We start from the raw sequence: 17,046 nt of genomic DNA, 5'->3' as shown, positions 1-17,046 counted from the left end.
TGCTGCATATTTTCCATTCTTAACATCACGCTCCCATAACTTGAATGGTTGTCTACTGTGCTAAGTCTTTCGCATCTCACTAGTTAGTCACTAATTGTTTGGATAGCCAGGTGACCTGGGAGATTAAGCAGTCTTCAGTTTTTGGGGACATAGCCCTTTTGATGGTACCAGAAAGTAGGCCCTAATTCTGAATCGTCCGAGATGTTAAGTGTCTGCGTACTGTCGAAATCCAAGCCGAGGACACCTAGAATATTATCAAATGCATTATAATTGTCATATTTGTTTTTGGCTCCGGTTAATACTAGTGAATGGGACTAATTTAATAAGCCACACAAGTGTTAAATCTATTATGGTAGTCCTGAATTAAGGAGTGGAGGAACGGGGAAAATAGAATTTGCTGCAGATTGAATGCTGACCCTTCAGGTGAGTGGCTACTAGCTTATTTCAATGTAATGGTGTTGTGCTGTATACGTGCAAGACAAGGTAGGTTAAAGCTGTTGAGTTCTCACAATATACAGTAAAATCATTGTGTACCTACTTTTAACATTTCACATCACTGATTGAAGACTAAAAACAAAACGAAACTCAGAGATTATGAATGTAGGTTGAAGATTGGAACATTGGCCCACAGTTCCAATTTCTTAATTTCAAGTTAACTGGAATCAAATGAAATTTGATAATTTTGATTATGACAGTAACTATGCGATTTAAAATATACACTATAGGCAACATTTGTAAACTCTTTCAACCAGTAAATTTGAATACAAATGGGAACTTTACTGATTTTATTAATCAACTTACTAAGTCTGTTTATAATTTCGGTTATTTTAAGATTTACTTGTCTGAAATTACAACGTCATCTTTAACTATTTCAGCCGTTAAAATTTAATTCTTGTAAAACATTAAGAATGCAATTGACGTTCGGAAACCAATTTTTTTAGAACTGCAATATTGCAATAATATCTTGATAATCATACTTTCATAAAGGTAGAGAAACAGGCAGGCAGGCAGGCAGGCAGGCAGGCAGGCAGGCAGGCAGGCAGGCAGGCAGGCAGGCAGGCAGGCAGGCAGATAGCTAGATATATAGATGGATATTTATTCAGCATATTATGCATACAGATGCACTACATTATCAGAACTTTCTCTTAAATCCAATGCACGGGTCTTTTGATCGTACGTACTTTACAAAACATGTCCTACTTTGTAGGTTTCACCTCCATCAACTATTTCATAAAGTACGTAATATGAACCATGCAGAACGCATTCTACGGACAAAAATTAAATGATTAAGTTCACGTATCCGTGACGGAATTACGCCGAGCATTCACGGAAACAAACAGCGGCAGTAGCGTGGGAATTTTTTTAGTGGTCGGCCTATCTACATGATGTCAACTATCTTTATTTCACCTATCAAGCTCAGTAACTCTCAAATGATGTTCGGTATGAGAGAAAGAGAATTAATGTTATATGACATAAAGAAAATTAATTCAAGAGCAGTAGCGATTCGTGATATTTTTTGTATGTAGGATATGCGATTGACGATTGATGACCAAGACAAACTAATAATAATAATAATAATAATAATAATAATAATAATAATAATAATAATAATAATAATAATAATAATAACAGAACAATAATACTTACTTACTTTCTTACTGGCATTTAAGGAACCCGGAAGTTCATTGCCGCCCTCACGTAAGCCCGCCATCGGTCCCTATCCTGAGCAAGACCAATCCAGTCTCTATCATCATATCCCACCTCCCTCAAATCCATTTTAATATTATCTTCCCATCTACGTCTCGGCCTTTCCAAAGGTCTTTTTCCCTCCGGCCTCCCAGCTAACACTCTATATTCATTTCTGGATTCGCCCATAAGTGCTACATGCCCTGTCCATCTCAAACGTCTGGATTTAATGTTCCTAATTATGTCAGGTGAAGAATACAATGCGTGCAGTTGTGTTGTGTAACTATCTCCATTCTCCTGTAACTTCATCCCTCTTAGCCCCAAATATTTTCCTAATAATAATAGTTTTATTTTCCCTGGCAGAGTTAAGGCCATCAGGCCTTTTCTTCCACTCAACCAGGATCAAATCACATACAGAAAAAATACATACCGGTATACAAATATGAACTTAAAAATAATAATAAACATAATTAAGTAGAAAAGAGAGATTGAATACATATACACAATCAGTATTAACTTTGAAATAACAATAATAAAAAAATATATATGTAATAAAAAAAAAGAGACTAAATACATAATCACAAACAGAAAAATACATTCTAGTATACAAGTATTAAGTTAAAAGAAAAAAAAAAGAATTAGTACGTATGAATATAATCTCACAACTAAAGGAATAGTACAATTAGTATGATCAGCACAGCACGTGTTACATTGAGACAATGACAATTACCTAGATATTAGTGTTAATGGAAAAATAAAGTAATGACTGTGTAAAATAATAATAATAATAATAATAATAATAATAATAATAATAATAATAATAATAATAATAATAAATAAAAATTATACCTAAAAACTAGTTCTGTGCATTTAAAATATTTCTAAACAACCTAATTTTAAACAACCGGGGACTTAGCATCTTATTCTCAAACACCCTTAACCTATGTTCATCTCTCAAAGTGAGAGTCCAAGTTTTACAACCATAAGAAACAACCAGTAATATAACTGTTTTATAAATTGTAACTTTCAGATTTTTTGACAGCAGACTGGATGATAAACACTTCTCAACCGAATAATAACAGGCATTTCCCATATTTATTCTGTGTTTAATTTCCTCCCGAGTATCATTTATATTTGTTACTGATGCTCCCAGGTATTTGAATTTTTCCACCTCTTCAAAAGATACATTTCCAATTTTTATATTTCCATTTCGTACGATATTCTCGTCACGAGACAGAATCATATACTTTGTCTTTTCGGGATTTACTTCCAAACCTATCTCAATAATAATAATAATAATAATAATAATAATAATAATAATAATAATCATCATCATCATCATCATCATCATCTTTGCATTTATTGGGCCTAGTGCCCCGTTACGGTCTCTTGCCAACTTTTGAATGGTCTGCCCAAGGATCTCTTGCCCACAGGATGGTAATTTAAAATTTGGCGTGGAATTCGAGGACAAGGCATTCTGATGACATGTGATCTCCTATTTTTTCTGTATTTCTGTAGGTATTCCGTAATCGGTTCAATCTGCAATTCTTTCATAATGTCAAAATTTCTAATGTGATCCAGTCTCGTGTATTCTGCAGTACGAAGCATAAATCTCATTTCTGCCGCCATTAATCTGTGTGAATGAATATTACGAATCGTCCAAGCTTCACTACCAAGACAGAGTATAGGTCTGGCCAATGTTTTATAAATTGTTGTGCGCGTGTGTTTTAGTACTAAGGTTAGTTTGAATATCTGATTAATTATCCCCATTGTTCTGTTAAATTTAATAATTTTCTCATTCAAATCTTTTTCTTCTTCATTATGAAATTTGGTAGTCGAGATAACTAAAATTTTTAACTTGTTCGATGATCTTATTATCGATGCAAATTTTGCTACGGACTGGTTCCTTTCCTAAAAAAAGCCATCACTTTAGATTTGACAGTTGAAATTTCCATATTGAAACTTAAAAGTTGTAAACCAAACATTGTAAATTATCTTCTGAAGTTGTCATAAACACAATATAATCATCTGGGAACCGAGTCATGGCGGTATAACCATTACATCTAGTACAGAGGAAATGCTGTACTCCCATGCCTATCCAGAGGCTATAGGTGGCAACCCCACCACTGGACTTACTTCCTCCAGGCTAGTAACCTGTTGGAAGGACATCTTCTTACTAAAAAGTCTCTACAAATAAACATAGCATGTAGTATTGCAAATATTGTATGCAATGGAACATGCTGTTTTAGCACAATAAATGAAAAAAAAATAATAACAACAATAACAATAATAATAATAATAATAATAATAATAATAATAATAATAATAATAATAATAATAATAATAATAATAATAGAGATTGCAAAATCAATACAAATAGGCTTATGTTAGTCTTTGGTCGACTATTCTGGAACTGGAAATTTATTTGTACCGGTAGTGAAGTTCGAATATTTGAAACTGAAAATTGGTTTAATCACACCGTAAAATTTCTCACATTCTTGTACGTGAACCACGTTTGTTAAGATAATGGTCAAGTGCTGTAAAAACACAAATGAATTACAAACAAGAGATGAACAATACAGACTTAAATATAAAAAATCTGGTTTGAAATGGAGTCCAACATTCTGCATTTTAACGGTAAATAAATAGGTCTGTTGCGTTCATGAAAACAGGCAAGAAATCTCACAATACAGTACAGACTGATTTCCAACCTATAAATATCATCAGGACCTAAGAAATAGGGCCCATAGGATATTGGCTCTCCCTTCCTTTTTCATATTTAGTACTAAATTGTAAATTAAGGAAAACCTGGCTAATTTCAATACACCCTCTTATTTTAGCACACTCGTCTTTCTGTTCTTCCTCCTCGTCTTTCTGTTCTTCCTCTTTGTTTTTGTGGACTCCTCATTCTTCTGTGCTTCCTCCTCTTAATATTACTCCTCGCCTTCCCTTTCTTTTTGTTTTTCTGCTTTTCCTCTTAGATTTTCTGCTCTTCCTCCTCGTATTTCTATTCCTCTTCTTCTTTTTATTCTTTTTTCTCGTCATTCTGTCCGTTTTTCTATTACTGCACTTCTGGACTTATTGTTATTCCTCTTAACCTTTTAATTTTTCTCGTCTTTCTGCGCTTTCTCTTCGTCTTTCTTTGCTTCCTCTCCATATTTCTGTCCTTCCTGCTCGCCTTTATATTCTTCATTCTCATTAGTCTGTGCTTCCTCTTAGTTTTTTATTCCATCTGCTCTTATATTGTTCCTCGTAGCCTTTCTGTTTCTCCTCGTTTTTCTTTCTTTTTCCTCGCGTTTCTGTTCTTCTTTATCATTATATTCTCTCTCCTTTCCTTTGTGCTTTTCGACGTCTTTATATTAATCTTTCTAGTATTTCTGTTCTTCCTCCTCGCCTTGTGTTGTAAAAGCATTTGTCTTGAGATGAGGGAAAGAACAGTGATTTTTAAATATTTGAAATTTATATTCTCCTTTATAGTTGTAGAGACAAGAAATATCTGGCGAAACTACCGACAGTGAGTTTGATAGTACCATTTCACAACGAACACTGGAGCACACTTCTGAGAACTGTGGTCAGCGTCCTCAACAGGTCACCAGAACATCTCCTCAAGGAAATAATTTTAGTTGATGACTTCAGTTCAAAAGGCAAGTGGTATAGGTACTAACTACCATATCCACAGACCCATAGAGACAAATGAGGCAGCTTAAGTCAAAATCTATGCTTCAGTGGCTGGCCATGATAATATCTTTGAAAAATATTGGAGTGCAAGAGGTCAAATGACTTTATTGTCAAATGCCTGGCATTAGATAACAACGACAACAGCATATTTATATCACCATATTTGTTCTATGACGTTATTATTTATTACAGCCTCAGCTATGATATTACCAGCTTCCTTAAAAATGAGGACCTCGGGCCTTTATGGAGATATTTATATTATGACTGTTCTAAGTGAGAAGAGATTGTTGAAGATAATTCTCTGTGTCGGCAAACAAAACCTAGTCATGAATAATTTCGAGGGAAAAATTGTTCCGGGGCCGGATATCGAACCCGGGACCTTTGGTAAAACGTACCAACGCTCTCCCAACTGAGCTACCCGGGAACTCTACCCGACACAGATTCTACCCGGCCCCGGAACAATTTTTCCCTCGAAATTATTCAAATTAAAGCTTAATTTGCATAATATACGTCACTGTACGTAACAGAAAACCACAATTTAAAGTCACACAGAGTTAGTGTACACTCAAATGTTGGATGCTTGACGGTTGTCAGCCCACTTTGAGGTCTGTGGATATAGAAGGAAAAATTGAATCGGTGTCGGGTAGAGTTCCCGGGTAGCTCAGTTGGGAGAGCGTTGGTACGTTTAACCAAAGGTCCCGGGTTCGATACCCGGCCCCGGAACAATTTTTCCCTCGAAATTATTCAGATTAACTTTACAGGGAGTTATTCCTGAAAGCTTAATTTGCAAGACCTAGTCATTTCCGAAGAGTAATGTGTTAAGGGATTTTTTTATAAAAAATAAGTACGTACATCTATACAATTTACGTTAAATACTATTATCTTTTAATGGGGTAACAATATTTATGAATGGAATGAAACAGAAGTGTCTGTTTCTTGACCAATTTTTTTCTACAACAATGTAAAACATTTCTCAAGTTGTTCAAATATACCTATTACAGTGCAAATAAAATATTCATAAACCTAAGAACACCAGCCCTACTGATGACATTCAATTTTTTCTCAAGAGAAGAAAATAACATGCAAGCAAGTGTAGCTCAGTTGGTAGGGAGTTGGATACGTACTGGAAGATTCCGAGTTTATTTCCGGATCGTGACGGGATTTCTGTCGTTTCCAGAGCTTCTAGAATGGTGACGATGTCCACTCAGTCTTTTATGAAACTGAGTACCGGGACTTCCCGGGATTAAAGTTTGGTTGAAGCGTGGTGTCGACCACACCTACTCATTCTAGTGTCGTGGTCAAGAAAATAAAGAGCCTTACCTGCCTACCCACTAAGCGCTTTCATGGGTTTGTTTCTAAAGAGGATACATCTAATTTTTTTTTACATGTATGGGAAGATGAAACAGAATACCAGCTACATTGTTTCTGTACGTAACAATGCTGAAGTAGGGATCTGCTCTCGTTTTACAGTTGGTTATGCCGTTCTCGAGTTTGAATATAAAGCCCGCATAAGAGTTGCGGCTTGGCTCCGGCATTAAGCGCGTGTCCCTAGGGACCGCACGACCCTCTCATCTTCTTACCGCACCTTTGATCTCCCCATTGAAACTAAACAGGGCTGTCCAGTTGGTGCCAAGTTTAGATCTCTGTTTTAGTGAAAGTTTATTCCTGGTTGTCCAAACTTGATTTACACCTTACGCTCTAATAAAACTAGACTTGACCTTTTTGTCTCTCTCTCTCTCTCTATGAGGGCGGTAGGAGAACATTCCATGCACCGTGACCTGAGGTCTATTGTAAGCCCCTGGGATGAGTTGCATGCCCACCGACGTCACCTACGCCGAACCAACCTAATGGCTAACACCCTGACGACCAGTCCCGCTGTCCTTCTAAACCAGTGTACCATTCCACGCCAACAGCCACCCTCTCAAACGGTCTGAGTTGTAAGTCCCCTCTCTTGTCTACTCAACTATCTGAAATGTAAGCTCCCTCTCCCGTCGGGAGGGGAGTGTGTTCCATTGCTGGCCACCAACTATCACAGCTTGACATATCCACGGAGACCGGCCGAGAGTGTCAGCGGCTTTGGAGGGCCGCCGCAGGCCCGATCTGAAAACCAAGTAAGACAACCAGAATGATGAGGAAAGGATGATAGGGGAGGAAAGGAAGTGGCGAGAATGAATGGGGCTCCATACGCCTGATAAAGTTACCGGATATTCATCCATAGGAGTGAAGGGAAAACCCCGAAAAAACTTCATCCAGCAACTTATCCTAAGCGGGGAATCGAACCCCAGTCGGCTGGGTTCGGGAGTGAAGACGCTACCAAGAGACCACAGCGGTAGATAGACTTTATCTTTAGCATATTTAATTTAAATTTAATTTAATGTCATCAAAAAGTGTATGAGTAATGGTGTACCTTCACATTGCTCTATATGTGTACTCACCACAACTGTGGAATAGAATGAGGGGTCCAGCACTGCGACCTGTTACAAACTCTTAAGCTAGGCGCATTCCCAAACCCACATCCGCGCATGCAACTCTCCTCGTCCCTAGGCCAGGCCCCTGCGTGGGTCGCCAGCCGGAGATCGGGGAATGCTATGGAATGATGACGATATGGGGAAATGATGACGGAATGATGTAGATGCCTAAAATAGGGAACAACAGGAGACTCCCGATAAAACGCCAACTGTGACCATGTAGTATTAGTAGTAGTATTTATTTAACCCGGTAGAGATAAGGCCGTCAGGCCTTCTCTGCCCCTTTACAGGCGATTACAACTATAATATGAGAATAAAATTACAATTTATATTAAATCTGCCACAAAGTGTGAATAAAAAATCCCATGCCTCACCTCGACTCGAACCCGGGCCACTGCGTGATAGGCTGGAATTCTGACTACTCAGCCACTGCAAGCGTCAGCAGAACTATACATACATTCTTACATATTGTTGTCAAAGCATATACTTGCTATTGACGTTCTGAAGCATTTAAGCCTCAAGGTACTCTAACTATAGTTTAACTATTATTATCTTTAAAAGACTGTAGATACATATTTCACCAGTATCTGTGTAAAAATAAGTAGTATAGATAAGTAGTATACCGCATAAGAAAAACTAAAACCCTAGCATACCGCTTGGTGAATTAGGGTTCTTTTCCGCGGATATTTAATAATAATAATGATAACATTTCTCTTTCAAACAGCATTATCAAAAGTGACACCAGAAAACTTGAGAAAAGCGTGTGAAAGTGTAGAAAAGCAGAAAAAGTTTTATTCGGAGAAAGAAAGTTTAATTGACGAAGTCATCGATCGGTTTGTAATCAACAAAGGAGAGACAGATAGCGAGGACGAAGCATGTGAACACTCTACAGAGGAGCAAGCCGCCACTGACATGATGGAACAATGCCAACAACCCCACAATAGTAGCTGTGCGAGAGAGAGGGTAAGTACATATGATTTCTCTGTTCAAAATTTTGTCCCAACTTGTTCCTCAAATACTGTCTGTAGTTAGTAGTATTTTGTGAATAGTGAATTTGTGTCTTGTTGTATCAATTTAATATATAATTCACAATTTAAACAAAATGTTTTCGGAGATGCGTGGTTTCACTGTTACCTTAAATATTGTAATAGGGTGTTATGCTCTTGTTTTTAATAATAATGGTAGGCAATATGGGAAAACGCGGTGAACCTTGAAGTCGGACGGTATGAGCATGGCTATTAATGCACACAAATTCTTTATTGAAGACTATGAGTCATTGAAATGCGGAAGGCAAACAATATCTGTGCCGAGTGTTATCGAAAGAACTGGTGCAGCGACAGGTACATCATCCAAATAGTGTTAACAGGATTAAAAAAATAAAAGGAAGCACTAGAAAGTGGAAGCGGAAGTGTGCTGCGAATTCCAGGAAAGAAACGCCCGAACAGGACCCCTAAAAAACTGCAATTCACTCATTTTCTGCCGTTGCTATAAGACGAGTAATTTATTCTTTATATCGAACTCATTTTTTTTTTAGTTTCAAAAAATATAAATGACGCGTTAATTAAGGAAGACATATTCACTGGGAGCTTATGGAGTTTGAAAGATAAATTAAATTTAGGTATGTTAAAAATACTCAAGATAGATAATTTTTTATGGAAAGGTCAGATATTATTAAAAAAAATTAAATTCTTAAGAAAAATGAAGAAATTACGCTCTACTGGATGCACTTTTATTTGTGTAGACGAAACTTGGGTTAAAGTGCACCATACGAAAAGCAAAGTTTGGAAAAGCGATGATCACGAAATTGACTTCCCCACTTGAAACCCGAATAGGAAAAGGTAAGCGGTTTATTATTTTACACGCCGGATGTTCAACAGAGTTCGTTCCCAACGCGCTTCTAACTTTCAAATTTAATTTAACTAAGGACTATCACGAAGAGATGGACAGTACTGTTTTTAAGAACTGATTCATAAATCAATTATTACCAAACATTCCTTCCAATAGTATTATTATGGACAATGTCCCCTATCATTCAACAGAATTCAATAAGGCACCGATTTGATCAACAACGAAATCTGAAATGCAGTCCTGGCTCCGTAACAATAACGTTGGATTTATTTACGATCCACGAAACCTGTATTCTATGAACTTATAAACACGAAAAAAGACAATTTCAAAACATATGAAATCGATCAAATTGCGACAATGCACCCCCCCCCCTACTGTAGTGCGACAGCCACCATACTATTGCGACTTAAGCGCGATCGAATTAATATGGGACCAGGTTAAAAATGACGTTGCGAAGCATAATCTGTTATTCTAAATTAGATGTGAAATTGTTGTTTGAGAGCGCTCTTGCAAGTGACGCGAGAAAATTGGAGAAAGGCCTGTGAACACGTAGTGAAAGTTAAAAAAAATTATTGGAAGAAGGATGGAAATTTATGATTGACACGGACACGGACGATGAACTTTCTGGCGGACTGGAGTAAGAATTTGAAGAGGAAGAGAATGCCGCCGCTGATAACTCGTGGTCTTTGGAAGGAATGTCGACCTTACTAACGTCATCATAAATGAGGGTAGAGAGAGATGGTGAGTATTCTTTCTCTTTCTATACAAGTAAATCCGTATGGACTTCAGAGTGTTAGGCCTATGTATTTGACCACATTCATTTTAGATAACTTATACTCTTTAAAAAGTGACAGGGGATTCTGTATTTTCGTGAAAAGTTTATGTTCTCGGTCGAGTGTTATGATTTTGAAGGAATTAGTTGTTATACAGTATGTGAATATGATTGAAAGTTAAATTTAATGTACGAATAATTGATGTGTTGTATTATTAACTACGATTTTTTATTTCCTTATTAAATACATATGTGTACAAGCATTTAAAATAGATTTACTGCATTTCATCTGAATGATGACAAAATTAATCTTTACTAATATTTTTTGATAATTTTTCTGGTGATTTTCGATTTTCCAAAAATAATTGGTGTTAACGTGTATAATTAACCATCCTGAGACCGAAAATAGCTTTTTGAAATTTTTGTTTGTATGTCTGTCTCTCTGTCTGGATGTTCGTTACCTTTTCACACGATAATGGCTGAACCGATTTATATGATAATTGGAATATAAATTAAGTTCGTTGTAACTTAGATTTTAGGCTATATGTCATTCAAAATACTTTACTTAAAAATGGAAATTATAAGGGGACCTTAATTAAATAAATCGAAATATCTCGCTTAGTATTGATTTTTATAAAAAATATTACATAACAAAAGTTTCCTTAAAAAGGATTTCCTATAAGTTTTATTCTATGCAAAATTTTGATAGGACTGATATTACTATGATGTACGTACCGAGGTACATAATGATATTTCCGTGCAGTAATTCTGCATATATGGCGAGATATATGTTTGAAAATAACAATGCTTTTTATATCATGGCCACGCCGATTAATATAGAGTAGTAAAGATAAAATAAATGACTCCGCATTTATTTAAGGCGGCCTTGGAGTCGTTGAACAACAATGGGATTAATATACGGATGATAGATGTAACTTTCTCCATTCTCCTGTAACTTCATCCCTGTTAGCCAGTGGCGGTTATTCAAGTGAAGTTCATGAAGGCCACCTTCACCCCTTTTTTCTTGCTTTAATAAAATATATTTTATCAATAAATTAAAATAAAATGAATTCTTCACTAAACCATATTTTGCTCTACATTTTAATATCTTGTTCGGCTTAATCCGCTCAGTTAACGTTCACTGCAGTACTTCACATGAACCCCTGCCAGTCAGGCCACGTGGCTAGCAGACCAGCTGAAGGTCCGAATTAGACTTTCCTTTTCGCCTTCAGTACACACACCCGGTTGCCATGCAACGAGTTGCTTACTATGAATTACCGGCCCTTTTTGCGAGGCTATTAGGAAGGTCTGGGGAGCAGGCATTCATCTCCTTTCTCTGTTCTTGAAAGACAGAATTTCTCTCTCGTCCAAACATTGGACCAGGGTGGCAAACTGTAATATTTTGCAACTAAATAAGAAAACATAAAATATTCTGTAAAGAAGTTAAATATTGTTTAAATTTAGTATATAACGGTATTTTGGTATTTTTTTAACGTTAGCACCTCTTGAATATTATGTTTTGTATAGATTTTGAAATATTTGAGTACCCTGTAATAAAGAAAGTTGGCATAACATTTGAAGCTACGTTGTGCATTTGGACAGCGCTGACCAACGATTTCGCTTTTAGTCTATAGGCCTACGTATTCTTTGTCGTGACAAGTGCAGTGAAGTGTGATGGTGTTACCAAGTGTATTGATGCGATGAAAACATGAATCCGTTAAAAGATTTAGTATGTAATCTTTTGGAGCCACCATTCTCTCGTTGTGCAGACGATAAGCAAGATATTTTAAAATAAGTGAAAAGTGGTGGTCGGTCATACAATATTCAGTTTCAAGATTCGTGGTATGCCGATTACAACTGGTTATGAGAGAGTCACTATAACGAGAAGTTATATTGTTGGCCTTGTCTTCTTCTGAGGAACAAAAAACTCGCTTGGAATTCAACTGGATTTTGTGATTTCATAAATGTCAATCGCAGTATTCACAGCCATGCAGATTCAGCTGAACACATTAAATGTATTTTGGAATTAAAGGCACTGCAGAAGAACATGAACATCATTGCGGATGCACTAAAGGAAAGTTCCAGGTTATACGTAAGTCAATTTAATGAGTACGTACGTTTAAATACACTGGTAATGCACACCGTAATCGATACGGTATTGTTTCTAATCAAGCAGGAGTTTGGCTTTTCGCGGTCATGATGAGAGTATTTCGTCACAGAACAGGGGGAATTTCAAAGAATTATTGGCTCTCCTCATTTCGAAAAGCCCTCTGAAAATTAGAAATCGCTATGAAAAAATTAGGCCTGTTTTTTCTGGAAAATCTAAAACGATTCAAAGTGAAATAATTGATTGTATTTCCGAATGCATCAATGAACATGTAAGAGATGAAATTACTAATGCCCCTTTCTTTTCCGTTCAAGTGTAAGTTTTCTGTTCAACAGAATACTGCATTGATTTAATCGTAGCTACTTGATTTTACTGGATAGGTAAGCTTATATTGGAAGTTGCATTTCCGAAGTTGATTTAAAATATGAATACAGTTTACGGTTATGATTGTGATTTTGAATTTTGTTATAGGTAATATTTCTTGTGTACTCTTTTAATTTGTGTTGTGTAAAATGTGTTAGATTTTGTCTTTTTTATGTCCTGTGAACTTGTGGTTGTTTTATTGTGTTGTGGTATGTATTGTGTGGAAATTTTGTTGGGACAGTGAATTCTTCGGGGTTAAGGGGACGTAGCTTCCGAAAATGTTGAAAATTTGTTTATTTTATATGCTGTGCTTTTCATAATACTTAAGAAAATGGTGAATATATTACATTAATTCAATATGGCCATAGTATAGGTTACAAAAGCATTCGCGACGTCATCAACGACGTCACGGGTATATAAAGATTCCAGGAAATTACCTAGAATTCTATTGGCTTTCACCTAATTTATCCCGCACGAGCCGCCACTGCTCTTAGCTGCACATATTTTCCTAGATACCTTATTCTCGAACATCCTTAACCTCTGTTCCAATCTGTGGTGCGTACAAAAATGTCACATTCTTCAGGTTTTGCTGAACTGTTCATAATTTACGTAATAATATGAATAAGAACCTCCGGGTTCCTTAAGAGCCATTTTACACGTGGCCACAGCACACTATTCGCTTCCGAAAAAATCGTGCTGTATGCCGTTTTAATACATTTTAAAAATATAGTGTACAGATTGTGCTCACCTCTTTATCACTTTACCTCGAAACTCTTTCCACGATTACAAATTCATAAAAATTACACCGTGCGAAATGTTGGCGACACGATGAAAAATGCAAAGTTGTTACACATATTTCAGTGTATTTGCGCTAGCACTTTAGCCTTATGCTGCCTTGTGTTATCTTGAGGAAGGAAACCTGTCTTTCTCAGCGAGTCCTTTAAATCCCTTCTGAGGAGAGTAAAGCAATATTTCCCATTGGCATCTTGTCCCTGGAGCATCCAGCGCTGCAGAATAATCCGTTCTGGCGCCAGAGAAAAGAAGGATGCATGTGAATATTTTTGGCTGGAAGAGGATATACGTTTTCTCTGCACTGACAACTGCTACTTCATTTTAGAATCATAATGTGTCACTGGACTTTCGTTACACTGGGGCTAGGATTTATATGCATAAAGAAAATATAATAGTACATTATGCAACGGACCTATAATGGTAGTAATTAAGATGCGAGTATGTTTGTTTATGAAACGAGCGCAAGCGAATTTCATAATTTTCATACGAGCGTCTTAATTACCATTATAGGCAAGTTTTTATGCTCGACCATGTTTCTAACTTGAAATTATTCATAAGTAAGTATTCATGTTATGGTTATGTAAGTGAGGAGCGGAACTGACCTAAATTGTGAGATGTGCGCAGACGCGAAAGTATTGATTTTTTTCCGAGGAACGAATGTCATTGACCTTGATATAATCTAGAGAATAACATGAACATTAGTCTTGATATAACCTGGAAATTGATTTAGAATTGAAAAACGAGATGACAAATTGAATTTATTTGAATATTATTTACAATTAACGCTAATTATTATAGTAACAGAACATAACCTTCTGCGATAGTATTGGGTTTCCAGCCTCCGTGACTTTTCGCTAGTTGTCTTTCGATTGCATATCCAAGAATAATCGATACTTGTTGTTTTATAATGGTACAATGGTGATTTCTCACTGGCTGAACTGAATTATAATGAATAGGTGTACTTTAATGAGATGCATTAAAGGACTACTACCAGGTGTATAATTACAACATTTCGGCATGGTCCAGCATAAAATATTTATAATAAGACAAGAGATTATTAAAAAAAAACATGCAAAATCCAATTTTAAGTAGCATTCACTATTTCTCTAAAAGAGAAAATGTGGATGATATGTCAGGTGGGTGTACAGGGGGTAGGGGGTATAAGTGCCATTATTTTAAATGATGATTATTCATTTCATAAGGAAGAAAAAAATGCCCTTACAATTTTTTTATAATTGCAATATTTTATTAAAGTTTACAATAATAGACGTTTTGCAACGTTGCTGGATGGAGAGGAGGGAGTTTAGGAAGTACACAGTACAGCTCAAGGGGGGGAGAGGGTTTAGAAGTACACAGTGCAGCTCAAGGGGGGAGGAGGGGTTTAGAAGTACACAGTGCAGCTCAAGGGGGGAGGAGGGGTTTAGAAGATCACAGTGCAGCTCAAACGGGGACGAGGGGGTTTAGAAGTACACAGTACAGCTCAAGCGGTGAGGGGGGTTTAGAAGTACACAGTACAGCTCAAGGGGGGACAAGGGGTATAGAAGTACACAGTGCAGCTCAAGGGGGGAGGAGGGGTTTAGAAGATCACAGTGCAGCTCAAACGGGGACGAGGGGGTTTAGAAGTACACAGTACAGCTCAAGCGGTGAGGGGGTTTAGAAGTACACAGTACAGCTAAAGGGGGGACGAGGGGGTTTAGAAGTACACAGTGCAGCTCAAGGGGGGAGGAGGGGTTTAGAAGATCATAGTGCAGCTCAAACGGGGACGAGGGGGTTTAGAAGTACACAGTACAGCTCAAGCTGGGAGGAGAGGGTTCAGAAGTACACAGTACAGCTCAAGGGGGGAGGAGGGGGTTTAGAAGTACACAGTGCAGCTCAAGCTGGGAGGAGAGGGTTCAGAAGTACACAGTACAAATCAAGCGGGGAGGAGGGGGTTTAGAAATACACAGTATAGCTCAAGCGGGGAGGAGGGGGTTTAGATGTACACATTGCAGCTCAAGGGGGGAGGAGGGGGTTTAGAAGTACTCAGTACAGCTCAAGGGGGGAGGAGGGGGTTTAGAAGTACACAGTGCAGCTCAAGCTGGGAGGAGAGTGTTCAGAAGTACACAGTACAAATCAAGCGGGGAGGAGGGGGTTTAGAAATGCACAGTATAGCTCAAGCGGGGAGGAGGGGTTTTAGAAGTACACATTGCAGCTCAAGGGGGGAGGAGGGGGTTTAGAAGTACTCAGTACAGCTCAAGGGGGGAGGAGGGGGTTTAGAAGTACACAGTGCAGCTCAAGCTGGGAGGAGAGGGTTCAGAAGTACACAGTACAAATCAAGCGGGGAGGAGGGGGTTTAGAAATGCACAGTATAGCTCAAGCGGGGAGGAGGGGGTTTAGAAGTACACATTGCAGCTCAAGGGGGGAGGAGGGGGGTTAGAAGTAGTCAGTACAGCTCAAGCGGGGAGGAGGGGGTTTAGAAGTAGACAGTGCAGCTCAAGCGGGGAGGAGAGGGTTTAGAAGTACACAGTACAGCTCAAGGGAGGAGGAGGGGGTTTAGAAGTACACAGTACAGCTCAAGCGGGGAGGAGTGTTTAGAAGTACACAGTACAGCTCAAACTGGGAGGAGGAGGTTTAGAATTACACAGTGCAGCTCAAGCGGGGAGGGGTGTTTAGAAGTACACAGTGCAGCTCAAGCGGGGAGGGGGTTTAGAAGTACACAGTACAGCTCAAGCAGGGAGGGGGGTTTAGAAGTACACAGTGCAGCTCAAGCGGGGAGGAGGGGGTTTAGAAGTACAAAGTACAGCTCAACCGGGGAGGGAGGTTTAGAAGTACACAGTGCAGCTCAAGCGGGGAGGAGGGGGTTTAGAAGTACACAGTGCAGCTCAAGCGGGGAGGAGGGTATTTAGAAGTACACAGTGCAGCTCAAGCGAGGAGGATGGGGTTTAGAAGTACACAGTACAGCTCAAGGAGGGAGGAGGAGGTTTAGAAGTACACAGTACAGCTCAAGCGGGGAGGAGAGGGTTTAGAAATACACTGTACAGCTCAAGCGAGTGCAGATATACCGGTATAAAACAGATGCTCTGTTCTAATGCAGGAGTGACCATGACAAGATTGTTATTTACGTAAAACGAGCAGCAAATACAAACTTTCAGTCTCATTAATAGAACATTATGGTAAATTTACATTATATGTAACAATATTGCTCAATTTTTTATTTTACGTCAAAAAATAAACAATGTTTTTCTGCACAAAATCACAGGAACTTATTTTCTAATGCAATATTTTAATCTCTCCCACTTCCTTAAAGCAGTATCATTTTAAAACAAATTTCTGGTTGTGTGATTTTCGAAACG

Source organism: Periplaneta americana, chromosome 4 (genome assembly GCF_040183065.1).
Source record: "Periplaneta americana isolate PAMFEO1 chromosome 4, P.americana_PAMFEO1_priV1, whole genome shotgun sequence".
Taxonomy (NCBI): domain Eukaryota; kingdom Metazoa; phylum Arthropoda; class Insecta; order Blattodea; family Blattidae; genus Periplaneta; species Periplaneta americana.
The sequence above is the reverse complement of the archived record's forward strand: the minus strand, read 5'-3'. Positions refer to the sequence as shown.